Source organism: Bombina bombina, chromosome 4, assembly GCF_027579735.1.
Source record: "Bombina bombina isolate aBomBom1 chromosome 4, aBomBom1.pri, whole genome shotgun sequence".
NCBI classification, from domain to species: Eukaryota; Metazoa; Chordata; class Amphibia; order Anura; family Bombinatoridae; genus Bombina; species Bombina bombina.
Genome location: NC_069502.1, coordinates 771,553,954 through 771,580,709, shown reverse-complemented (window position 1 = coordinate 771,580,709; position 26,756 = coordinate 771,553,954). Strand labels below are relative to the sequence as shown.

Sequence of the window (26,756 nt, the reverse complement as noted above, 5' to 3'; positions counted from 1 at the left end):
TGTGTGTCAAGTTAGCACTTGTGCAAAAACGTTTTACTTTCAACTTGTAATACGTGCACTACCTGACACTCGCAAAAAGCTTACTTCTAGATCAGTTAATGCACGAGCAGGAGTGATAAATAACGCTCCTCTCGTAATCTAGCCCTTAGATGACTAGTTAAAGTAAACACTATAAAAATGGACCATGCTTCAATTAGAAGAACTATCAAGTCCCAATCATTTTATTATTTAGAGTCTCTTCTCTGGCCTACACTATGCAAAGCAACGTAACACTTTGGGCATGATGATCTTAAGCTCTCTGGGCGGTGATATTTTCAAGAAATGTCTCCATGACTATAAAGCCCTTGTTCTAATTATCTAAAGTTCGTTTTTTACCTTGAGAACAGTGCGTCTTGCAAAAGTGCACAGTACAAATTGTAATAAAATTACACTGCACGTGCAAAAAAATCTGTACAATTCGTATATATAATACAACATTTAAAATGTGGTGTTTTCCTTATTGTTAAATGAGTTTCTCCGCCTCTCATAGTGATCTGAACAGGGGCATTCCATGGGTGTAGCTGAAATTTCAGGTCTTGCGTAATTAAACATTTTGCAGCTTCAGATCTCACTGTTTTTTCTCGCAAACTAAAAGGTGTGTCAAAACATGTGACCATAGGATTTGAGCTGCCTGAGCACGTATCTACCAAAGCTAAGTATGTGTGTTGTAATAAAGCTGATCTAAATTCTTCAGCTCAATTATGTGGCTCTTGTTTTGACATATTGTTAAATACACCCACTATTATTCTATCTCAGTTTAATGTACTGTACATAGCATCACTCCAGAAATGAAAGATTTATTGCTGCAGCTATAGAGAAGGCAATGACTGCTATTCCACCTTCAAATAAACGTAAAAGGGTTTTGTAACATTTTCCTAAACCTAGTGAATTAAGTTCTGACCTTCAGAGGATGCCACGTCAGAGACAGATATAGACAAATCTTTTTTATTTAAGATAGAATATATTCATTATCTCCTAAAGGAAGTTTTTGTTTACTTTGGGTATTGAGGAGTCTAAAGCTCCTGATGATAAAGCTAGTAATCATCTAAATTCTGTATTTAAGACTACTGCTATTATTCCTGAAGTATTTCCTATTTCTGACGCTATCTCTAATGTGATTGCTAAAGAATGGTCTAAGCTTGGTACCTCTTTTAACCCTTCTTCTAGGTTTAAGAAATTGTATCCTTTGCCTGTAGCCAATTTAAAACTTTGGGAAAAAGTTCCTAAAGTTGATGGGACAATTTCCACTCTTGCCAAACGTACTACTATCCCTATGGAAGAGTACTTCTTTTAAGGATCCTTTAGATAGGAAGCTTTAAACTTATCTAAGAAGAGCATATTTACATACTGGCTATATTCTTAGACCTGTTATATCTATGGCTGATATTGCTGCTGCTTCTACTTTTTGGTTGGGCAGTTTAGCACAGCAGTTGTCTTCAGATTCTGAATCATCTAACATTGTTTTACTTCAACATACAAATAATTTTATTTGTGATGCTATATTTGATGTTATAAAGATCAATGTTCAGCGCTATGGTATTTGGCGGCGCTATACAAATAAATGATAATAATAATAATTATGTCAAATCCATGTCTTTAGCCATTCTAACTAGAAACGCTTTATGGCCTAAATCTTGGAATGCTGACATGGTGTCGAAAACTAGATTATCTTTCTCTTTTCAAGGTAAAAATCTTTTTGGTTCACAATTGGATTCTTATATCTCCACTGTTACTGGGGGTAAGGGAGTTTTTCTGCCCCAAGACAAGAAATCTAAGGGTAAATTTAAAGCTCCCAATCATTTTCGTTCCTTTCATCAGAATAGAGAACAGAAAACCACTCCTTCCCCTAAGGCCTCTGGCTCTAATTGGAGATCATCTCAGAATTAGAATAAATCCCAGCCTTAAAATAAACCAAATCCTGCCCCTAAACCTACATGAATATGCTGCCCTCAAACCAGTTTTTCTTCAAAGAGTTTGGACAGACTCTGTCCTCCTTTTGATGGATGCTCTAGCAGTTCCATGGTTTTATCAACCTGTTTACATTTTTCAACCTCTGATTCTTCTTCCAAGAGTGATCTCAAAGATCATAACGGAACAATCTTATGTGTTTCTGATAGCGCCAGCATGGCCTCACAGTTGCCAACCTTGGTCACGTCCTCTAAGACCAGACCTGTCTCAAAGGCCTGTTTTTCCAATCCAAAGCTTAGCCCTTAGTCATAGAGGTTTCTCTGACTCTGTGATTCACGCTATGATACAGGCTTGTAAAATATGTCACAAGGTTTGAAAAAAAACATTTCATGGTGTTCCACTCATGATTATTCTTGGAATTCTTCTAGAATTTCTAGGATTCTACAGTTTCTTAAGGGTGTTTTGGATAAAGGTTTGTCTGCCAATACTTTGAAAGGACAAATCTTTTTCTGTTTTATTTCACAGAAAGATTGCTAATCTTCCTGATGTTCATGGTTTCGTACAGGCTTTAACTTGTATCAAATCTGTTATTGAATCTATCTCTCCTCCTTGCAGTCTAAATTTGGTATTAAAGACTTTGCAGGCTCCTCCTTTTAAGCCTTTCTCTGAAAGTGTTATTTATCTTGGCTATCTCTTCTGCTAGAAGATTTTCTGAATTGTCTGCTCTCTCTTGTGAGTCTCCTTATCTGATTTTCCATCAAGATAAAGCTGTTTTGTGGACTTAGTTTACATGTTTGCTTAAAGTTGTGAATTCTAACAACATTAATAGGGAAATTATTGTTCCTTCCGTGTGTCCTAATCCTAAGAATACTCTTGAAAGATCTTTACATTCTTTGGATGTGGTAAGAGCTTGAAATATTATGTTGATGCTACTAAATATTTCAGAAAGACTTCTAGTCTATTTGTTATTTTTTCTGGTTCCAGAAAAAGTCAGAAAGCCTCTGCCATTTCTTTGGCATCTTGGTTCAAACTTCTGATTCACTAAGCTTATTTGGAGGCGGGGCAGCTCCACCTCAGAGAATAACAGTTCATTCTACAAAATTAGTTGTCACATCTTGGGCTTTCAAGAATGAAGCTTCAGTTGATCAAATCTGCAAAGCAGCCATTTGGTCTTCTTTGCATACCTTTACAAAATGTTACCATTTTGAAGTTTTTGCTTCTTCGGAAGCAGCTTTTGGTAGAAAGGTTCTTCAGGCAGCTGCTTCAGTTTGTAGTGCCTATGATTTAAGATTGTTGAATTTTTTAAGAATTGGGAATTATATCCCATCAGTAACTAGCTCATGGACTCTTGCCACCTATATGAAAGAAAAAATAATTTATGTAAGAATTTACCTGATAAATTAATTTCTTTCATGGTGGCGAGAGTCCACGAGACCCACCCATTTTTTATGATTGTTTTTGTATAAAGCACATTATTTATCCTGTTTTTTATGCTTTTACTCCTTATACACCTCACTAACTTGGCTGTACTTTAAAATGAGGTATGCGTGAGGTGGAATGTGTATTTACAGGCATTTGAGGTTTGGGAAACTTTGCCCCCTCCTGGTAGGAATGTATATACCATCAGTAACTAGCTTGTGGACTCTCGCCTCCATGAAAGAAATTAATTTATCAGGTAAGTTCTTACATAAATTATGTTGTTGTTTTTTGTTTTTTAAAAAACTGACATATACAAGATAAAGTGACAGCTCTAAACTAAGCTCAGGATCAGTTTTTCAAATAAAGCATTTATTTGCACTATGTGGTATTTAGGTCTTATATAGATTTCACAGGGAAAGTAACCATTTAGGGATCCATGTATGAATCAGTGTACGCTACTCTGGAGCCCTTGCTGAGCAGATTTGCACATGTGACCGCACATTAAACCGCTGTTTCTTACACTCTTCACCACCTCTGAGGTGGCAAAGAGAAATCAGAGAGTTCGGTGATTGCCAGTTCCTTCTTTCGCATGATAGGTCTGATGAGTGTGTAATGATGCATACGGGCCAGCAGACAAACAGATCCGCTGCCCATATGCAGCAAAGTCATGCGGACAGCTTCCCAAGTTGAGAAGCTGTCCACATGCCATTTCAGAGATGGGGCCCTTAGTAAGGATTTGGTTATGGTAGTGTGAAGAATTGTATGTCCATTTATTCTCCAGCCACCCACAAACTATGCTTAGTTTCTAAATTAGTTATAGAGCCTATATAGGTCCCAGTGACAGGGGTTGTAGCTTAGAAACTGGCTTCTATCCACCATCAGGAAAGAGCAGAATGAAACAGATTCAGCATACATGAGGGTCACAATTCACAAGTTATAAATCAACATTGAATCAATGTGTATAAAGATGCAAAATTATGTATACAGGGGAAGTATAAAATAGTGGAAAAAGAAGAAAGGAATGAAAGCAAGAAAGAAAAAAAGAGAATAATAATGGCAAAAGTGTGGACATAGGTTTATCTGTGTATCTATGTATAAAGAGTGTGCAATATACAATGTAATAGACTATATGAAAGTACATTACAAACATTTTTGATAATGTGTTAAGAACCCAGAGTCCACATTTAGTCCAGAATTTAGCAAGCTAAAGTGCATTAATTTTCATTTCAAAGGTTTTTCTTTCCATGGTGTTTTTGAAGTTGCCTCTGAGAATCTTCATTTTGAGGTTTTGGATGAAGTGGTCAGGTTGGGTGAAATGGTGACCAACAGAGGTACAGTATTTTGTTTCACAGTGATTTTTGATTGAGTGTCTGTATAAGTTCATCCGAAGGTGCAGTTTTGGCTTGTTTCTCCAATATGACATCCACCTTCACATGCAGTGCAATGTATCATGTATACCACATTTGCAGATATACATGAATATACCCCTTTAATATGTTATAATATGTCTGTGCTGCTTTCACAAATGTGTTGACATAGTTTGCAGAGAGCTTCCTATGGACCAGTTTCTGTTTTAGGTTGGGTGGTTGTCTGAATGCCAGGATTGAGGGTTTTGGAAATAATTTTTTGAGTGTGGGAATCTCTAAGAGTAGTAGCTGTAAGTCTTACGATTTTTCATATCCCTTACACAGCAGGGTTGTATTTGACTACTAGTGATAGGTTTTTCTTCTCCCTGTATTGTAGTAAGTGTTCAAGTGGAGTATTGAGGGCAGAGTTCATTTGTTTATTTATAATCATTGTTTTGTAACCTTTTTCTCTGAATGATTGGGACAGTGTGATGAGGTGTTTGTCACGGTCCTTGGTGTCAAGCAAATTCTGTGATATCTGGTGGCCTGACTGTAGATTATGGATTGTTTTATGTGATTGGGGTGGGAGCTGGAGCTGTGGAGATAGCTGCATCTATATGTTGGTTTCCTGTATACAGATGAGTGCAATTTGCCATTTATGATGGATATTGTTGAATCCAGGAAGCTGACACAGTCTCTAGAAAAGTTAATTTTAAGCTTGATTGATGCATGAAATAAATTAAATTATTTATGAAAATGTTCTAGGTTTTTTTTCCTTATGTCCATATGATGAAAATATCATCTATGTAGCAAAAGTATTTGAAAGTATTGGAAGTCAGCCATAAAGAGGTTTGCATACTGTTGTGCCATTGTTATGCCCATGGCTGTTCCCATGGTTTGTAAAATAGATGGAGTTATTGAAGATGAAATAATTGTGGGTGAGTATAAATTCTGTAAGTTTACTGACTGTAGAAGCACTATATGTCTGGTTAGAGCTGTCTGAGGAAAGAAAGTTTAAGCAGGCATCAATACCATCTTTTTAGTTGAAACTGTTACACTTATGCCTGAATTTAAATTATTTCACATTTGAAAACAACTTCTTTTTACAAATAGCAAGAACGGCCATGGACTCTAACGTAGCACCATGCTATGCAAACCTTTTTGTGGCACAGTTAGAAGAAAATAACAATCTCCTAGACATACCTGAAATATTAGCTTATTTCCGCTATATCGATGATGTCCATCTAATTTGGCATCAGGATGAAACATCACTCCTAGAGTGGTTTGCCAAACTAAATGCTCTACCAAGCCCCCTGAAATTCACAATACATTTTGACAAAGAACAGATTGATTTCCTGGATATTAGAATCTTCAAAAAGGATTATAAATTGGGTACGACTCTGTACAGGAAGCCCACGGATAGGAACTCAATCCTCCATAGCATGATCTGCCATCCACCAGCCCTTCTACGTGCTATCCCAAAGGCACAATTTGATAGAGTAATCAGAAACAATACGTTGGATGACACAAAACAGATTCAAATCAATGAAATGGAATAGAAGTTTAAACAAAGGGGCTATGGTGCACGACTTCTGAGGGACTCTAAAATGAAAGCATTAGAGGCTGAAACCAAACCTGCAAAAACAGAGCAAAAACATCTTACCTTCACTACAACATTTTATCCAGACAAGAAACTGGTTAATTCAATCTTACGGAAACATTGGGACATTGTTAAATTAGATCCAAATCTACCATTTGGGGTATTAACCTGAAGGATCAATTGATGAGACCTGATATGGATGATAGGATAACGCAAAGAACATGGCTACCTATAAGAAAACCAGGCTACTATCGATGTGTGAGCTGCACCACCTGCAACAGCCTAATTCCTGGAAAAACATTTTCTCTTTTTTTTCCCCTTTCTTTCTTCCTTCTTTCCTTCTTCCTTCCTTCCCTCCATAGTAAAAAAAGTGTCTTGTGCATTCAAAAAAACATGTGATTACATAAAGGTGTAGAAATTTCTGATGTTCCAAAAAATGTTCCGATATTTTGGGAAACAGCCAAGCTTTACCTAGAAGCAGCAATTATTACCTATGTGGCTAAGTTAAAAAAGAAACAAAATATGGAAGTCAAAGAATTATCAAGTAAACTAAGAGATACTTATGCTTTATATCAATATTGTCTGAATAGAGACAACTATTTATCTTGTAAAAAAAGAGAGAGATTTTTCTTCTGAACCAGGCTCAAGAATCTCTACATAAAAATGTGTCTAGATTCGCAACACAAGGTAACAAAACAGGGACATTTTTGGCCGTAATTTTTAAAAGACAAACCAAGAGAAAACCCATAGCCGTCTTGAAAGTGAAAGATAGATTATATACTAAACAGGACCAGATATCTCTTCTATTCCAGAATTTCTATACAGAGCTATACGCATCCCAAAACTAAAATATCAGATATTGATTGCGAATCTTTAATTAAGCCGATAGAAGAACATGAGATTCATAAAGTTATTGCCTCAATGGCTAGAGGGAAATCGCTGGGTCCAGATAGTATGCCTTTAGAGTTATACCGGATCCTCTAACCAGAGATTGTGCCGGTATTAAGAGATCTTTCTAAATTCTACTTTGAAGAGAATCATGCGACATCAGAAAGTTTCAAAAGTGCCAATATTATTCTAATACCTAAAACTAATAAAGATTATTCAGAAATGACTTCATACAGACCCATCTCTCTGCTTAAAGGGACAGTGAACCCAATTTTTTTATTTCATGATTCAGATAGATCACGCAATTTTAAGCAACTTTCTAATTAACTTCTATTATCAAATCTTCTTCATTCTCTTGGTATCTTTATTTGAAAAGCAACAATGTAAGTTTAGATGCCGGCCCATTTTTGGTTACCAACCTGGGTTGTTCTTGCTGATTGGTGGATAAATTCACCCACCAATAAACAAGTTCTGTCCAGTGTTCTGAATCAAAAATTGTCTGGCTCCTTAGCTTAGATGTCTTCTTTTTCAAATAAAGAGAGAGAACGAAAAAAAATTGATACTAGGAGTAAATTATAAAGTTGCTTAAAATTGCATGCTCTATCTGTATCACAAAAGAAAAAAAATTGGGTTCAGTGTCCCTTTAATCTTGATTACAAGATTCTGATACAAATCTTGGCAGAGAGGATGAAATCCATATTACCTAAAATCCCCACCAAGATAAAGTAGGCTTTGTTTCAGAAGCAAATATAAGAAGAAATCTGCACTCAATTTGCCACTATAGTGGAGACCAGTCCGCTCTGCCTGAGGCTTTCCTGCTATCCTTTGATGCAGAGAAGGCCTTAGACAGAGTAGAATGGCCATTTATGATCAAAGAAATGGATACATTTGGCTTTGAAGGTAAATTTGTGGAACTAATTGCAAACATCTACTCTGATGTAAGAGCATCTTTATTGATCAATAATGGTATCTCAGACTCATTTATTTTGACAAGGGGCACCCGACAGGGCTGCCCTTTGTCACCTCTTTTATTTGACCTAACATTGGAGCCACTGGCTATTAAACTGAGGGAGATCCTTCAAGGAATTAACATAGGTAAAATACTAAAAAAGGGATATCTTAGAGGTATGGAGGAAAGCAACAAAGTTATTGGGGACAGAATCAATTGCTTCCAAGTGGTTGCCAGTACAAGGTAATGGGGTCATTTTCCCATAGGAAATATGATTGGCATATTTGATAAATGGTCATCTCCCAAGTCCCTAACAATTGAAGATTTTAATAACAAAGACTCTAAGAAACTTTATACTTTTGATCAATTTCGAAAAAAGTTTCCAGAAGTTCAAAGAAAACATGTTTCATTTTCTTCAATTAAATAATTATATGTATAGGCTGACAAAGAGGTTTCCCCAAATATGGACAGATAATCCACTATTAGAAACTATTAATAATGAAAAATGGTCTATCTCCTCAATTTATAAAATTATTAGAGTAGTCGATGCAGGAAGGCTGTTAGAATTAAGGAATTGTTGGATAAAGTTAGTGGATCTGCCTGATCTGGACAGGATCATTTTAAAAAGTGTTAAAAAAACTCAGGCTGTTTGCCTCTCAACATATTTGGAAGAAACTCAGTTCAGATTATTGCACAGGGATTATTTAACCCCACAAAGAGTGACCAGGTGGAAAAAAAATGCTATCAATGAGTGTCTTAAATGTCGTTATCAAGATCCGGATTTGGGACGCTTATTGTGGGACTGCCCTAAACTAAAACAATTTTGGTTGAAAGTTGGTCATTTTCTTTCCCAAATAATAAAAATGAAAATACAATTGGCAAAAGAATCTATCCTGAAAAGATTCATGGGGAAAAAAATCTAATTTCATTTTGACAGCAATAATAATTCTTAGAAAACTAATATTCAGTAAATGGATTTGTTCCACCACACCCTCGATTGCCGAAGCTAGAAAGTTATTGATAAACTCCGCAAAAATAGAGGCTTACAACTCCAGATTAGAAATGAGGAGAGATGACCCCTTCGGCAGGATCTGGAGTGATTTTGCTCATTATAAAGGAAGAGATTTCATATTGCATTTAGAACAAATCTTTAACACCCAACTCAAGAAGGGGGGTTAGAGGAGGGGTTTAGAGGGCCCTAAGTTAATCCTTTTTTTTTTTAAGGAGGGAGGATGTAATTTTGATAAGGCCACTTGATCTATAAATACTGCTATATATATCTGACTCACAAGCCAGGCTTTCATAGGAACCCTAATGTTAATACTTAGGTAAAGGCTATAGCTATTTGTACGTAACTACTGGCTTTTGGAGTAGTAACTCCACTGTTTGTATTGTTCTTTCTTTATATATACAATCAATGTTTATTGTGTAATTTGAAAAATAAAAAATTTAAATTAAAAAAAAAAAGTTTGGATTTTAAAAGAATAAGTTTGGATTTTGAATTTCAGGATTTGGGAATATGTACCTGTACTCCCAGAGGGGTTAAAACGTCAGTCTGTGCTAATCTGTTTAAAGTGAATGTAATTTTATATGAATCAGTGCCCGGTTTTTAAAAATACTATTTAAAACAGGGGCACTTTTATTCATTAAACTTTACATTGCAGAACATTTAAAAAAAAAATACCTATTTCTGCAGCCAAGCTCACCCAGCGATCCCCCGCCCGCAGCTACTCTGTACTTACCTCAGCAATGACGAATCCGGCTTCCTCCAATCATGGCGTTCACCCCAGAGCAAACATTTCCTGAGGCCACACTGTAATTGGAAGAAGCTGGTTTCGTCATTACTGTGCTAAGTACAGCATGTCTGACAGTGCGGATCAGGTCCGACAGACATCGCTGAATGCGGGAAGCAATACACTCTCCGTATTCAGCATTGCACCAGCAGCTCACAAGAGCTGCTGGTGCAACGCCGCCCCTACAGACTTGTGGCCAATAGGCCGCCAGCAGGGAGGTGTCAATCAACCCGATCGTACTCGATCGGGTTGTATTGTGGCGATTCCTGTCCGCCTCATCAGAGCAGGCGGACAGGGTTATGGAGCAGCAGTCTTTAGATCGCTGCTCCATAACTTGTGTTTCTGGCGAGTCTGAAGACTCGCCAGAAACACAGGCCCTCAAGCTTCAAATGTGACCCCAAGACATCGGGTATGTGGGGTAGGGGTAATGATGGAGTTCTCGACAGTTATAGAGATTGAGGGTGGAGATTTTGGAAGAAGGGGGGGAATAAGAAGCTCAGTTTTGGAGAGATTTAGCTTGAGGTAACATAACATAGTAGATAAGGTTGAAAAAGACCAAAGTCCATCAAGTTCAACCTAAACAAATCTAATATACTTACAAAAAAAAAAAAAAAAAAAGCTCCAATTGATCTTAACTTAATCCCACTAAAAGGTGACCCATTTAATACAAGCAATCATATCCATGAATTTTGTTTCTAGCCAGAAATGTATCTGAAACATTTTTAAATGTATCTAGGGTATTGGCATTCACTACCTCCTTTGGTAATGAGTTCCACAATTGTATTGCTCTTACAGTGAAAAAACTTTCCATTTTTTCACTGTAGTAACCAGGAGTGGAATGCCCAGGAATAATGGCTTATACTCTCACCACCTTTATGAAAGAAATAATATATAACCTAAGAGGTTTGATATTACTTAGTGAAAGTAACAAAAGATGATCAGAACGTCGGAATTAAAGTGACATTAAACTGGGTACAACTACAATATCATGGTTATTATTCATGCTAGAGCATAGAGTAGAGTAATAGTCTCTATTTGATAAATGTGGTAAGGACAAATAGATAAAATAATTCATTGATTGAGCATAAATATATATTAGGTTGACCTGAAAATGAATTAAGTATACAGTTAAAGTCTCATTGCACTTTAAAATTATTTACCCTTTAATGTATTACCAATTATCCATTTTACCTGCTGTAAAATTGTCTACAAACAGCTCATTTACATTGATTTTATTATTTAAAATAGCTGCTTTTGCCTGTTAAAACCTCTAATTATACTAAAAACATAAAGACTGTTGTATTCTGTAGAAAAGCTATGTAAACAAGATACTGTAGCATAAATTAACGTCAGTGGAGATAGAAGATAGTTTTGTATGTATGCGAGAGAAAGATTTTAATTAACAAAAACAGCTATTGCAAATACAAAAATAAGTATGAGGGAACATTTTCTGGTTCTATTAAAACTTGGGCCATAAGTTATTTGGATCACTTCAAGGCGAAACAAATTTTATAGTAAAAATATGAAGAGACTCAATGTTTATATGCTGTAACATAGTAGATAAGGTTTAAAAAAGACAGAAGTCCATCGAGTTCAACCTATACAAATCTAATATACTTACAAAAAGCTCCAGTTGAGCTTAAATTAATCCCACTAAAAGGTGACCCATTTAATACAAGCAATCATAAACATGAATTTTGTTTCTAGCCAAATGTATCTAAGCCATTTTTAAATGTATCTAGGGTATTGGCATTCACTACCTCCTTTGGTAATGAGTACCACAATTGTATTGCTCTTACAGTGAAAAAACGTTTCCATTGCAGGAGATTAAATCGCCTTTCCTCCAACCTTAAATTGTGACCTCTTGTCACAAACATTTTTTTTTAGAGAAAACAGACCCAGTTTGGCTAGCCTATCCTCATAACTTAAATTCTCCATTCCCCTTATTAGCTTTGTGGCCCTTTTCTGAACATTTTCTAGTTCTGCAATATCTTTTTTGGAGATCGGTCCCCAGAACTGCACTCCATACTCAAGGTGAGGTCTTACCAGGGAATTATATAGTGACAGAATTATGCTTTCCTCCCTTGAATAAATGCCTCTTTTAATACATGCTAGTATCTTATTCGCCTTTGAAGCCACTGCCCTGCATTGTGCACCCATTTTTAGCTTGTTATCTATAACTACTCCCAAATCCCATTCCTCCTCTGTTTGGCTAAGTCTTGTCCCATTTAAATAATAAATTGGCTGCTAATTATTACTTCCAAAATGTAGAATCTTGCATTTTCCAGTATTAAATCTCATTTTCCATTTACCTGCCCATACTTCTAATTTTTGCAGATTCCTTTGTAATGAAAGCTCATCCTGCTCTCATCTAATGACCTTACTTAACTTAGTATCATCTGCAAAAATAGAAATGTTGCTATGTAATCCTTGCTCCAAGTCATTAATAAAAATATTAAAAAGAAGAGGGCCCAGTACTGATCCCTGGGAGACTCCACTGATTACCTTTGTCCATGCTGATTTTAACTCATAATCTTGTTTACACGAATATGATCACCAATATAATTCCTTATAATCCCTTCAAATATCTTCCCCACTATTGATGTAAAACTAACTAGTCTATAGCTTCCTGGATCATCCCTGCTTCCCTTTTTGAATAGTGGCACCAATCAGATTTACGCCAATCCTGGGGTACTATGCCTGAGTCTTGAAAAATTAAGAGTAGAGGTTTGTCTATAACAGTGCTAAATTCCCATAACACCCTTGGGTGTATTCCATCTGGGCCTGGAGTTTTATTTACCTTAATATTATACAGTTTTTTTTCCTGATATACTCTATACATAACCCAGTTAATGGTATGGGCTGGCATGTTCTAGTTTGTTCCAAAGTATCCTCCATTGGTTCCTCTCTTGTGTACACCGAAGAAAAGAACTGGTTTAGCACCTCAGCCTTCTCCCTGTCACTGTTAATCATGCTACCCTCCACACATTTTAATGTACCTATATTATCCTTCTTAGATTTTTTGCTATTTATGTACCCTAAGAACCTTTTAGGGTTAGACTTAGAATCCTTTGCAATAAATCTTTCATTTTCAATTTTGGCTAATTTGCTTTTTTGCATGCTATGTTACATTCCTTATAAATATGGTTTGTTGAGTCAGTACTATTTTCTTTGAATATTTTAAATACCCTACAGTTTTTCCTAATTTCTCTTAACACATTTTAATTTAGCCACATTGACTTGATTTTTTTTATTTTTATAACCATATGGTATTTGTTGATATGTATATTTATTTAACAAAGTATTAAATGTTATCCATTTATCCTCTGTATTTTTATTAGAGAATACTTTGTCCCAATTTATGTTTAATGATTTCCTAAAATCGTTGAATTTTGCTTTCTTAAAATTAAAAGTCTTAGTTAAACCTTTAAGACACTGCTTATGAAAAGAGATTTCAAATGTGACCATGTTATGATCACTGTTACCCAAATGTTCTTTGACTTCTATGTTTGATATTATGGGGCATATTTATCAAGCTCCGTACAGAGCTTGATGCCCCGTGTTTCCGGTGTAACCTCCCGCAAGAAATTTCAAAAAAACACCCACACGAAAAAAATAACCTCCCGCACGAAGTATTAACAAACACCGAAACCGCCAACATAGCAAAATAATAAAGTAATTAACCCCTAATCTGCAAATAGCATAATTAAAATATTAACCCCTAAACCGCCAACCCCCACATTGCAATAAACCTAATTAACCTATTAACCCCTAAACTGACAAACCCTTACATTGCAATAAACCTAATAAACCTATTAACTCCTAAACCTCCAAACCCCCCTCCAAATAAACCTAATTAACCTATTTACCCCCAAACCCCCACATCACAATAAACTTAATTAACCTATTTACTCCTAAACTGCCAACCCCCCACAACGAAAATAACTAATTTAATTACTAAGCCCCCTAACCTAAATTAAAAAACTAACATTAATTTAAAAATAAAACCTAACATTTAATTACAAAAAAAATAATCTAAAATTACAAAAAATAAATTCTAAAATTACAGAAAAAAATAAACAAAATTATTAAAAATAAAAAAATTAAACCTATTCCCTATGAAAATAAAAAAGCCCCCCCAAAAATAAAAACACCCCCTAATCTAAACTACCAATAGCCCTTAAAAGGGCCTTTTGTAGGTCATTGCCCTAAGTTAAACAGCTCTTTTACATTTAAAAAATACAAAGTCCCCCTAACAGTAAAAAAAACCCACCCACCAAACCCCTCAAAATAAAAAAACTAACACTAAAAAAACCTAAACTACCCATTGCCGCTAAAGGGACATTTGTATGGGCAATGTCCTTAAAAGGGCATTCAGCTCTTTTACTGCCCTTAAAAGGGCAATAAACTCTTTTACAGCCCATTAAATCCCTAAACTTAAAACATAAAAAAAAATCCTAAAACTAAGTCCCAAATAGGTACTCACAGTTTCTGAAGTCCGGAGGAGGTCTTCTTCCAGATGGCTCCATCATCTTCTATCTTTATCCGGAGCGATGGCGGCGCAGAGCTGGCTTTCCCGATGCACGCGCCTTCATGCGATCGTTCGTCGCACACTGAAGATTGAATGCAAGATACCGGATATTTATTGGGGTACCTTGCATTCCTATTGGCTGATATTTTTAAATCAGCCAATAGGATGAGACCTACTGTAATATTATTGGCTGATTTGAACAGCCAATAGGATTTCAGTAGCTCTAATCCTATTGGCTGATTTCAAAATTGCACCTTTTCAGTGTACGCCGGAGATCAGATAAAGAAGAGTCTCCACGCCGCTAAGGACCACCGCTCCGGATCCGCAAATCGTGGAAGACTGCTCCGCACCTCCGCTCTGCACTGCCTTAGCTCCAGATGAAGATAGAAAATGATGGAGCCGCCTGGAAGAACACCTTCACCGCCGGCCTTCAGGAACGGTGAGTAACCTATTTGGGGCTTAGTCTTAGGATTTTTTTTGAATTTTTTTAATTTTTAAGATTAGGGATTAAATGGTCTGTAAAAAAACTGACTGCCCTTTTAAGGACAGTAAAATAGCTAAATGCCCTTTTTAAAAGCCATAAAACAGGTTGAGATCTGTGCATGTCCTAAAAGGGCTAATTAAAAATTGCTGGCAAGATTTTAAAATAATTTTCAAAAATAAGCAAAATTAATTTCATAGCTAAACTGTCTGGAGCAGCTAACTCCACCCCTCTTATCAGTGTCTAGACAGAGGCATTGTATTTAAACTGAGTTCACAGCTTCTAGGCATGCTCCAGCAGATAATCCCTATTCACTTTTGCATTTTACCTAAAGAACAATAAACATAAATACAGCCATAAAAGGAGTTGTGTGAGGGGAGTTAGAGCTTTACAATTCAGAAACTAGAAAGAAAGGGTTAATGGTGAGACACTGCAGTATAAATTTGCAGGTAAAGTAATTAAAGTACATATTATATTATTTTGTCTCTATCTGAACTTATTTTATGTCCCTTTAAGGGCAATGCCCATACAAATGCTCCTTTAGGGGGCAATGGATAGCTTAGGTTTTTTGAGTGTGAGTTTTTTTTATTTTGGGTGGGTTGGTTGGGTGGGGGGTTTTACTGTTAGAGGGTAATTTGTATTTTTTTAAGTAAAAGAGCGGATTAATTTAGGGCAATGCCCTACAAAAGGCCATTTTAAGGGCTATTGATAGTTTACTATTAGATTAGGGGGTGTTTTTATTTTTGGGGGGTGTTTTTATTTTTATTTTTATAGGGGTATTAGTTTAGGTTTAATTTTTTTATTTCCGATAGCTTTATTTTTTTCTGTAATGTTTTTATTTTTTGTATCTTTAGCTTGGGGGTTTGTATTTTTTAAACATACACTGCCCTCTGGGCAGGCTTATCGCCTAGTTATTAAATAAATATATTGTACAAAAGAGTTAAAAAGAAAAAAAAAAGGCAAGCATAGGGCTTTAATATAGAGATACATACGTATGCATATCTAAATATGTGTGTATATATATATATATATATATATATATATATATGTGTGTGTGTGTGTGTGTGTGAGTAAATATGTATTTATGTGTATATTTGTATTTACAGACATATACACATAAACACATAAATACATATACAAACATGTGCATTGGAGCCCTTTGCAGTCAAGTAGATGAAAATATGTAAAGGCATATTTATGCAATATTCATAAAAATATTTCACATTCCAATGTTCTGCACATAGCAGAATATGTTCTTTGTGTTTTTAAATAGATATTTATATATATATATATATATATATATATATATATATATATATATATATATATATATATATATATATATATATATATATATATATGTATATATGTATATATATATATATATATACCTATATATAATCTATCTATCTATCTATCTATCTATCTATATACTGTATTACATTTTACCGTAGGTATATAGATGACATTTTCCTGATTTGGAGAGGGGGCCTGGATGATCTCCATGTGTGGTTTGAAGCATTCAACAGCACACAAGCAACTGTTCGGTTTAAAATTACCGCCGATTCGCAATCTATCAACTTTCTTGACCTTAAAATATGCAAGACAGCACAGGGTTTGGGTTGCACACTATACAACAAACCCACGGACAGGAACTCCCTCTTGAGATCTGATAGTTGTCATCCCCCAGCTTTACTAAAGGGCATACTTAAGTCACAACTAATTAGAACTGTGTGTAATAATTCAGACCCCACTATGGGAGCCTCCCAGTTGTTGGAGATGGGAGAAAAGTTTGCAGAGAGGGGCTACAAGACACATCATATCAAGGAAATGATTGATGAGGTGTTACAATATACACAGGCACATTTGCTGGCTAAGAAAACATAATTTATGCTTACCTGATAAATTCCTTTCTTCTGTTGTGTGATCAGTCCACGGGTCATCATTACTTCTGGGATATTATCTCCTCCCCTACAGGAAGTGCAAGAGGATTCACCCAGCAGAGCTGCATATAGCTCCTCCCCTCTACGTCACTCCCAGTCATTCGACCAAGAATCAACGAGAAAGGAGAAACCAAGGGTGAAGTGGTGACTGGAGTATAATTTAAAAGATATTTACCTGCCTTAAAACAGGGCGGGCCGTGGACTGATCACACAACAGAAGAAAGGAATTTATCAGGTAAGCATAAATTATGTTTTCTTCTGTTATGTGTGATCAGTCCACGGGTCATCATTACTTCTGGGATACCAATACCAAAGCAAAAGTACACGGATGACGGGAGGGATAGGCAGGCTCATTATACAAAAGGAACCACTGCCTGAAGAACCTTTCTCCCAAAAATAGCCTCCGAAGAAGCAAAAGTGTCAAATTTGTAAAATTTGGAAAAAGTATGAAGCGAAGACCAAGTTGCAGCCTTGCAAATCTGTTCAACAGAGGCCTCATTCTTAAAGGCCCAAGTGGAAGCCACAGCTCTAGTAGAATGAGCTGTAATTCTTTCAGGAGGCTGCTGTCCAGCAGTCTCATAGGCTAAACGAATTATGCTACGAAGCCAGAAGGAGAGAGAGGTAGCCGAAGCCTTATGACCTCTCCTCTGACCAGAGTACACGACAAACAGGGAAGACGTTTGTCGAAAATCCTTAGTTGCCTGCAAGTAGAACTTGAGGGCACGAACTACATCCAGATTGTGTAGAAGACGTTCCTTCTTTGAAGAAGGATTTGGACACAAGGATGGAACAACAATCTCTTGATTGATATTCCTGTTAGTGACTACCTTAGGTAAGAACCCAGGTTTAGTACGCAGAACTACCTTGTCTGGGTGAAAAATCAGATAAGGAGAATCACAATGTAAGGCTGATAACTCAGAGACTCTTCGAGCCGAGGAAATAGCCATTACTCCCAAAAATAGCCTCTCAGTTCTCCACTCCCGGGATGTGGATTGCTGACAGGTGGCAAGAGTGACACTCTGCCCAGCAAATTATCTTTGATACTTCCATCATTGCTAGGGAGCTTCTTGTCCCTCCTTGATGGTTGATGTAAGCTACAGTCGTGATGTTGTCCGACTGAAACCTGATGAACCCCCGAGTTTTTAACTGGGGCCAAGCCAGAAGGGCATGGAGAACTGCTCTTAATTCCAGAATGTTTATTGGCAGGAGACTTTCCTCCTGATTCCATTGTCCCTGAGCCTTCAGAGAATTCCAGACAGCGCCCCAACCTAGTAGGCTGGCGTCTGTTGTTACAATTGTCCAGTCCGGCCTGCTGAATGGCATCCCCCTGGACAGATGTGGCCGAGAAAGCCACCATAGGAGAGAGTTTCTGGTCTCTTGATCCAGATTCAGAGTAGGGGACAAGTCTGAGTAATCCCCATTCCACTGACTCAGCATGCACAATTGCAGCGGTCTGAGATGTAGACGTGCAAAGGGTACTATGTCCATTGCTGCTACCATTAAGCCGATCACCTCCATGCATTGAGCTACTGACGGGAGTTGAATGGAATGAAGGACACGGCATGCATTTAGAAGCTTTGTTAATCTGTCTTCTGTCAGATAAATCTTCATTTCTACAGAATCTATAAGAGTCCCCAAGAATGGAACTCTTGTGAGAGGAAAAAGAGAACTCTTCTTTTCGTTCACTTTCCATCCATGCGACCTTAGAAATGCCAGAACTAACTCTGTATGAGACTTGGCAGTTTGAAAGCTTGAAGCTTGTATCAGAATGTCGTCTAGGTACGGAGCTACCGAAATTCCTCGCGGTCTTAGTACCGCCAGAAGGGCACCCAGAACCTTTGTGAAGATTCTTGGAGCCGTAGCCAATCCGAATGGAAGAGCTACAAACTGGTAATGCCTGTCTAAGAAGGCAAACCTTAGATACCGGTAATGATCTTTGTGAATCGGTATGTGAAGGTAAGCATCCTTTAAATCCACTGTGGTCATGTACTGACCCTTTTGGATCATGGGTAAGATTGTCCGAATAGTTTCCATTTTGAACGATGGAACTCTTAGGAATTTGTTTAGGATCTTTAAATCCAAGATTGGCCTGAAAGTTCCCTCTTTTTTGGGAACCACAAACAGGTTTGAGTAAAACCCTTGTCCTTGTTCCGACCGCGGAACCGGATGGATCACTCCCATTAATAACAGATCTTGTACACAGCGTAGAAACGCTTCTTTCTTTATCTGGTTTGTTGACAACCTTGACAGATGAAATCTCCCTCTTGGGGGAGAGAATTTGAAGTCTAGAAGGTATCCCTGAGATATGATCTCTAGCGCCCAGGGATCCTGAACATCTCTTGCCCAGGCCTGGGCGAAGAGAGAGAGTCTGCCCCCCACTAGATCCGGTCCCGGATCGGGGGCCCTCGGTTCATGCTGTCTTTGGGGCAGCAGCAGGTTTCCTGGCCTGCTTGCCCTTGTTCCAGGACTGGTTAGGTTTCCAGCCTTGTCTGTAACGAGCAACAGCTCCTTCCTGTTTTGGTGCAGTGGAAGTTGATGCTGCTCCTGCTTTGAAATTCCGAAAGGGACGAAAATTAGACTGTCTAGCCTTAGCTTTGGCTTTGTCTTGAGGCAGGGCGTGGCCCTTACCTCCTGTAATGTCAGCGATAATTTCTTTCAAACCGGGCCCAAATAAAGTTTGCCCCTTGAAAGGTATATTAAGTAATTTGGACTTAGAAGTTACATCAGCTGACCAGGATTTTAGCCACAGCGCCCTACGTGCCTGAATGGCGAATCCTGAGTTCTTAGCCGTAAGTTTGGTTAAATGTACTACGGCCTCCGAAATGAATGAATTAGCTAGTTTAAGGACTCTAAGCCTGTCCGTAATGTCGTCCAGCGTAGCTGAACTAAGGTTCTCTTCCAGAGACTCAATCCAAAATGCTGCCGCAGCCGTAATCGGCGCGATGCATGCAAGGGGTTGCAATATAAAACCTTGTTGAACAAACATTTTCTTAAGGTAACCCTCTAATTTTTTATCCATTGGATCTGAAAAAGCACAGCTATCCTCCACCGGGATAGTGGTACGCTTAGCTAAAGTAGAAACTGCTCCCTCCACCTTAGGGACCGTTTGCCATAAGTCCCGTGTGGTGGCGTCTATTGGAAACATCTTTCTAAATATTGGAGGGGGTGAGAACGGCACACCGGGTCTATCCCACTCCTTAGTAACAATTTCAGTTAGTCTCTTAGGTATAGGAAAAACGTCAGTACTCGCCGGTACCGCAAAGTATTTATCCAACCTACACAATTTTTCTGGTATTGCAACAGTGTTACAATCATTAAGAGCCGCTAAAACCTCCCCTAGTAATACACGGAGGTTCTCCAATTTAAATTTAAAATTTGAAATATCTGAATCCAATCTGTTTGGATCAGAACCATCACCCACAGAATGAAGCTCTCCGTCCTCATGTTCTGCAAGCTGTGACGCAGTATCAGACATGGCCCTAGTATTATCAGCGCACTCTGTTCTCACCCCAGAGTGATCACGCTTGCCTCTTAGTTCTGGTAATTTAGCCAAAACTTCAGTCATAACAGTAGCCATATCTTGTAATGTTATCTGTAATGGCCGCCCAGATGTACTAGGCGCCATAATATCACGCACCTCCCGGGCGGGAGATGCCGGTACTGACACGTGAGGCGAGTTAGTCGGCATAACTCTCCCCTCGCTGTTTGGTGAAATTTGTTCAATTTGTACAGATTGGCTTTTATTTAAAGTAGCATCAATACAGTTAGTACATACATTTCTATTGGGCTCCACCTTGGCATTGGAACAAATGACACAGATATCTTCCTCTGAATCAGACATGTTTAACACACTAGCAATAAACTTGCAACTTGGTTACAATCTTATTTAACAAAAACGTACTGTGCCACAAAGAGCACTAAACGATTAAATGACAGTTGAAATAATGAACTGAAAGACAGTTATAGCATCAATCCTTAAAAACAACACAACTTTTAGCAAAGGTTTGTTCCCATTAGTAAAGTAACAATAATTAAATTTGAAACATAAAAAATTACAGAGCAACGTTTTTAATCACAGTCAATATATAAGTCTCACAGCTCTGCTGAGAGAATCTACCTCCCTCCAAAGAAGTTTGAAGACCCCTGAGTTCTGTTAGAGATGAACCGGATCATGCAGGAAATACAAGAGTAACTGACTGGAATTTTTTGATGCGTAGCAAAGAGCGCCAAAAACGGCCCCTCCCCCTCACACACAGCAGTGAGAGAGAAACGAAACTGTCACAATTAAAACAAGCAACTGCCAAGTGGAAAAATAATGCCCAAATATTTATTCACTCAGTACCTCAGAAAATGCAAACGATTCTACATTCCAGCAAAAACGTTTAACATAATAAATACCTATTAAAAGGTTTAATGTACTTTTAACAGAGTAATTCCGGTGAAATACCATCCCCAGAATACTGAAGTGTAGAGTATACATACATGTCATTATAACGGTATGGCAGGATTTTCTCATCAATTCCATTCAGAAAATAAAAACTGCTACATACCTCAATGCAGATTCATCTGCCCGCTGTCCCCTGATCTGAAGCTTTTACCTCCCTCAGATGGCCGAGAAACAGCAATATGATCTTAACTACTCCGGTTAAAATCATAGTAAAAACTCTGGTAGATTCTTCTTCAAACTCTGCCAGAGAGGCAATAACACGCTCCGGTGCTATTGTAAAATAACAAACTTTTGATTGAAGTTATAAAAACTAAGTATAATCACCATAGTCCTCTCACACATCCTATCTAGTTGCTGGGTGCAAGAGAATGACTGGGAGTGACGTAGAGGGGAGGAGCTATATGCAGCTCTGCTGGGTGAATCCTCTTGCACTTCCTGTAGGGGAGGAGATAATATCCCAGAAGTAATGATGACCCGTGGACTGATCACACATAACAGAAGAAACAAAGGCACACCACAGATGAAAAGTTAATCATGGCTACTACCTTCTCTCCTACTACTAGAAATGCAGGACAATCTTTACGGACACATTGGCCCATCATAACTACAGACCCAAAATTACATTTTAGTAATAACCTCACACCTATGGTGGGATACAGGAGGGGCACGAATTTACGTGACTTACTTGTCAGGACTGACCCGAGAGCAAGTTATAGACCCAAGACTCACATTAACATCAGGGGATCTTATCGATGCCTAGGGTGCACTACCTGTAACGGACTCATCAGTACTAAAACATTTCATCATCCGCACACTAACAGGCAATTTGGCATTCGGCATTCTATAACATGCACAACTACATTTGTCATATATCTCTTGGTTTGTCCCTGTTCTCGTTTTTACGTTGGGAAAACGACAGGCACATTAAGGGAAAGAATGGCAAATCACCGACATGCCATCCGTGTGGCACTCAAATCTGGGGACTCGGATCAACCTGTAGCGAGGCACTGTGCACAGCACAATCATTCCGTTGCATCAATAAGATATACGCTGATTGATCATTTCCCCCTTCTGGATAGGGGAGGTGACAGGAGTAAGATACTCCTTCAGCGGGAGGCACAGTGGATGTATCGATTAGGAACAGTGCATCCAGGGGGCCTCAATACAACACCTGACTTTAATGCCTTAACATAGTGCGGTTGTAATGTGTGGTACAATCCAGGGGTACAGCGCCTATACTACCATGACTCTGTGATTACAGTGGTGTGTGGTCTCCTTTAGGGGGTTTTCCCAACCACGTTGGTACACAGCACCAGGCAGGGGGGTCTGTGTCATTCCCATTGCCTGAGTGGAAATCAGGTAGTGGTGCTTTGTGTTACCATCTCTATACACGCATAACCGGTAATTCACTATGAGGTATGTCAAGTCCGTATGGCACAAGTCGCTAGGATTACAATATATGGGTACAATGACAATGATTGAATACACGACAAGGTACAAACAAAAATGACCAGTTATGGCCCCGGTAACATCTATGAAGGGACGGTATTCTCAAGATCTATGTAACTCAGAAGATCCACTATATGGCGACTGTAAGGGTCACAGGAGGATATCTCACCAAGAGAAGGATCTTATAGTGGACTGACATGATACCAACAAGGAAGGGCCTGGAACAAAAAATCCAAAGAAGAAAGAAGATAGTTTTGTGAGACAGCAGTCACTTGGTTGATTGCATCACAAGTAAAATTGTGTTCGCTGTTGCTTATTATGCAAACCTGGAACTCATACAGTTGAGACACTACCCTATGGGGTACCATATTAATGAATATATGGACCCTGACAACAATTTGTTTTTAATATTTTCTTTTTTGTTTTAGGTATTCTTTGTAGTGATATGTGATTCTTGTAGTAAGTGTGGATGTGGTATGGGTGATGGTTTAACTTATGTGCCATATGCTATTGATATAGTGTTGAATCCCCATGAGTAATCACTGTTCCAAATTGGGGTTTTTTATAACTGTTTGTATTTGCGTATGGGGGGTTGCTCCTTAATGGGGTTTCTAGATTACTATTCACATTAGTGAGTGATGAGGATCGGTTCTTTTATGTCCCTCCTGGTATATATAGGTTTCAGATTATCCTAGATTATACAGGAGCATAAGGGGAGGGAGCTATCAGTCTCCACAAACCCCATAGTGCACAACAATCTGTCTTGCACACCTTATAAAGCCGGCAACTAGAAGCCATGGATCCATCTAGTGTGAATCCACATACACTGTGTGCCTAAATAAACAAATATCGTATGGGCCAGCTAGGATCTTAAATTGATATGGTCAGCTACTTTTGGCAGTTTTTATCATGTACATAAAGAACCCCTCTTACTATACACTATTGAAACATAAGGTTGCCAACAACATAGCACACAACATGAATTCATCTTAGGCACAGTATAGTATAGTAAAAAACATAATTTATGCTTACCTGATAAATTCCTTTCTTCTGTTGTGTGATCAGTCCACGGGTCATCATTACTTCTGGGATATAACTCCTCCCCAACAGGAAATGCAAGAGGATTCACCCAGCAGAGCTGATATAGCTCCTCCCCTCTACGTCAGTCCCAGTCATTCGACCAAGAATCAACGAGAAAGGAGTAACCAAGGGTGAAGTGGTGACTGGAGTATAATTTAAAAGATATTTACCTGCCTTAAAAACAGGGCGGGCCGTGGACTGATCACACAACAGAAGAAAGGAATTTATCAGGTAAGCATAAATTATGTTTTCTTCTGTTATGTGTGATCAGTCCACGGGTCATCATTACTTCTGGGATACCAATACCAAAGCAAAAGTACACGGATGACGGGAGGGATAGGCAGGCTCATTATACAGAAGGAACCACTGCCTGAAGAACCTTTCTCCCAAAAATAGCCTCCGAAGAAGCAAAAGTGTCAAATTTGTAAAATTTGGAAAAAGTATGAAGCGAAGACCAAGTTGCAGCCTTGCAAATCTGTTCAACAGAGGCCTCATTCTTAAAGGCCCAAGTGGAAGCCACAGCTCTAGTGGAGTGAGCTGTAATTCTTTCAGGAGGCTGCTGTCCAGCAGTCTCATAGGCTAAACGTATTATGCTACGAAGCCAAAACGAGAGAGAGGTAGTAGAAGCTTTTTGACCTCTCCTCTGTCCAGAATAAACGACAAACAGGGAAGAAGTTTGGCGAAAATCTTTAGTTGCCTGCAAGTAGAACTTGAGGGCACGAACTACATCCAGATTGTGTAGAAGACGTTCCTTCTTTGAAGAAGGATTTGGACACAAGGATGGAACGACAATCTCTTGATTGATATTCCTGTTAGTAACTACCTTAGGTAAGAACCCAGGTTTAGTACGCAGAACTACCTTATCTGAGTGAAAAATCAGATAAGGAGAATCACAATGTAATGCTGATAACTCAGAGACTCTTCGAGCCGAGGAAATAGCCATTAAAAACAGAACTTTCCAAGATAACAATTTTATATCAATGGAATGAAGGGGTTCAAATGGAACACCTTGTAAAACGTTAAGAACTAAGTTTAAACTCCATGGCGGAGCAACGGCTTTAAACACAGGCTTGATCCTAGCTAAAGCCTGACAAAAGGCCTGGACGTCTGGATTTTCTGACAGACGCCTGTGTAACAAGATGGACAGAGCTGAAATCTGTCCCTTTAATGAACTAGCCGATAAACCCTTTTCTAAACCTTCTTGTAGAAAAGACAATATCCTAGGGATCCTAACCTTACTCCAGGAGTAACGTTTGGATTCGCACCAGTATAGGTATTTGCGCCATATTTTATGGTAAATCTTTCTGGTAACAGGCTTCCTAGCCTGGATCAGGGTATCGATAACCGACTCAGAAAAACCACGCTTTGATAAAATCAAGCGTTCAATTTCCAAGCAGTCAGTTTCAGAGAAGTTAGATTTTGATGTTTGAATGGACCCTGTATCAGAAGGTCCTGTCTTAGAGGTAGAGACCAAGGCGGACAGGATGACATGTCCACTAGATCTGCATACCAAGTCCTGCGTGGCCATGCAGGTGCTATTAGAATCACTGATGCTCTCTCCTGTTTGATTTTCGCAATCAATCGAGGAAGCAGCGGGAAGGGTGGAAACACATAAGCCATCCCGAAGTTCCAAGGTGCTGTCAAAGCATCTATCAGAACCGCTCCCGGATCCCTGGATCTGGACCCGTAGTGAGGAAGTTTGGCGTTCTGGCGAGACGCCATGAGATCTATCTCTGGTTTGCCCCAACGTCGAAGTATTTGGGCAAAGATCTCCGGATGAAGTTCCCACTCTCCCGGATGAAAGGTCTGGCGACTCAAGAAATCCGCCTCCCAGTTCTCCACTCCCGGGATGTGGATTGCTGACAGGTGGCAAGAGTGAGACTCTGCCCAGCGAATTATCTTTGATACTTCCATCATTGCTAGGGAGCTTCTTGTCCCTCCCTGATGGTTGATGTAAGCTACAGTCGTGATATTGTCCGACTGAAACCTGATGAACCCCTGAGTTGTTAATTGGGGCCAAGCCAGAAGGGCATTGAGAACTGCCCTCAATTCCAGAATGTTTATTGGAAGGAGACTCTCCTCCTGATTCCATAATCCCTGAGTCTTCAGAGAATTCCAGACAGCGCCCCAACCTAGCAGGCTGGCGTCTGTTGTTACGATTGTCCAGTCTGGCCTGCTGAATGGCATCCCCCTGGACAGGTGTGGCCGATAAAGCCACCATAGAAGAGAATTTCTGGTCTCTTGATTCAGATTCAGGGTAGGGGACAAATCTGAGTAATCCCCATTCCACTGACTTAGCATGCACAATTGCAGCGGTCTGAGGTGTAGGCGTGCAAAAGGTACTATGTCCATTGCCGCTACCATTAAGCCGATCACCTCCATGCATTGAGCTACTGACGGGTGTTGAATGGAATGAAGGACACGGCATGCATCTTGAAGCTTTGTTAACCTGTCTTCTGTCAGGTAAATCTTCATTTCTACAGAATCTATAAGAGTCCCCAAGAATGGAACTCTTGTGAGAGGAAAAAGAGAACTCTTCTTTTCGTTCACTTTCCATCCATGCGACCTTAGAAATGCCAGAACTAACTCTGTATGAGACTTGGCAGTTTGAAAGCTTGAAGCTTGTATTAGAATGTCGTCTAGGTACGGAGCTACCGAAATCCCTCGCGGTCTTAGTACCGCCAGAAGGGCACCCAGAACCTTTGTGAAGATTCTTGGGGCCGTAGCCAATCCGAATGGAAGAGCTACAAACTGGTAGTGCCTGTCTAGGAAGGCAAACCGTAGATACCGTTGATGATCTTTGTGAATCGGTATGTGAAGGTAAGCATCTTTTAAATCCACTGTGGTCATGTACTGACCCCTTTGGATCATAGGTAAGATTGT

The 26,756-nt window shown here is 38.7% G+C and overlaps 1 protein-coding gene across 1 annotated transcript in view; it reads right to left on the bottom strand.

Annotated features, from left to right (window-relative positions):
* Nucleotides 1–26,756, bottom strand: part of DISC1 (DISC1 scaffold protein) — an 831,610-nt gene that overhangs the window by 520,003 nt on the left and 284,851 nt on the right. The gene's annotated exons all lie outside the window — the stretch shown is intronic.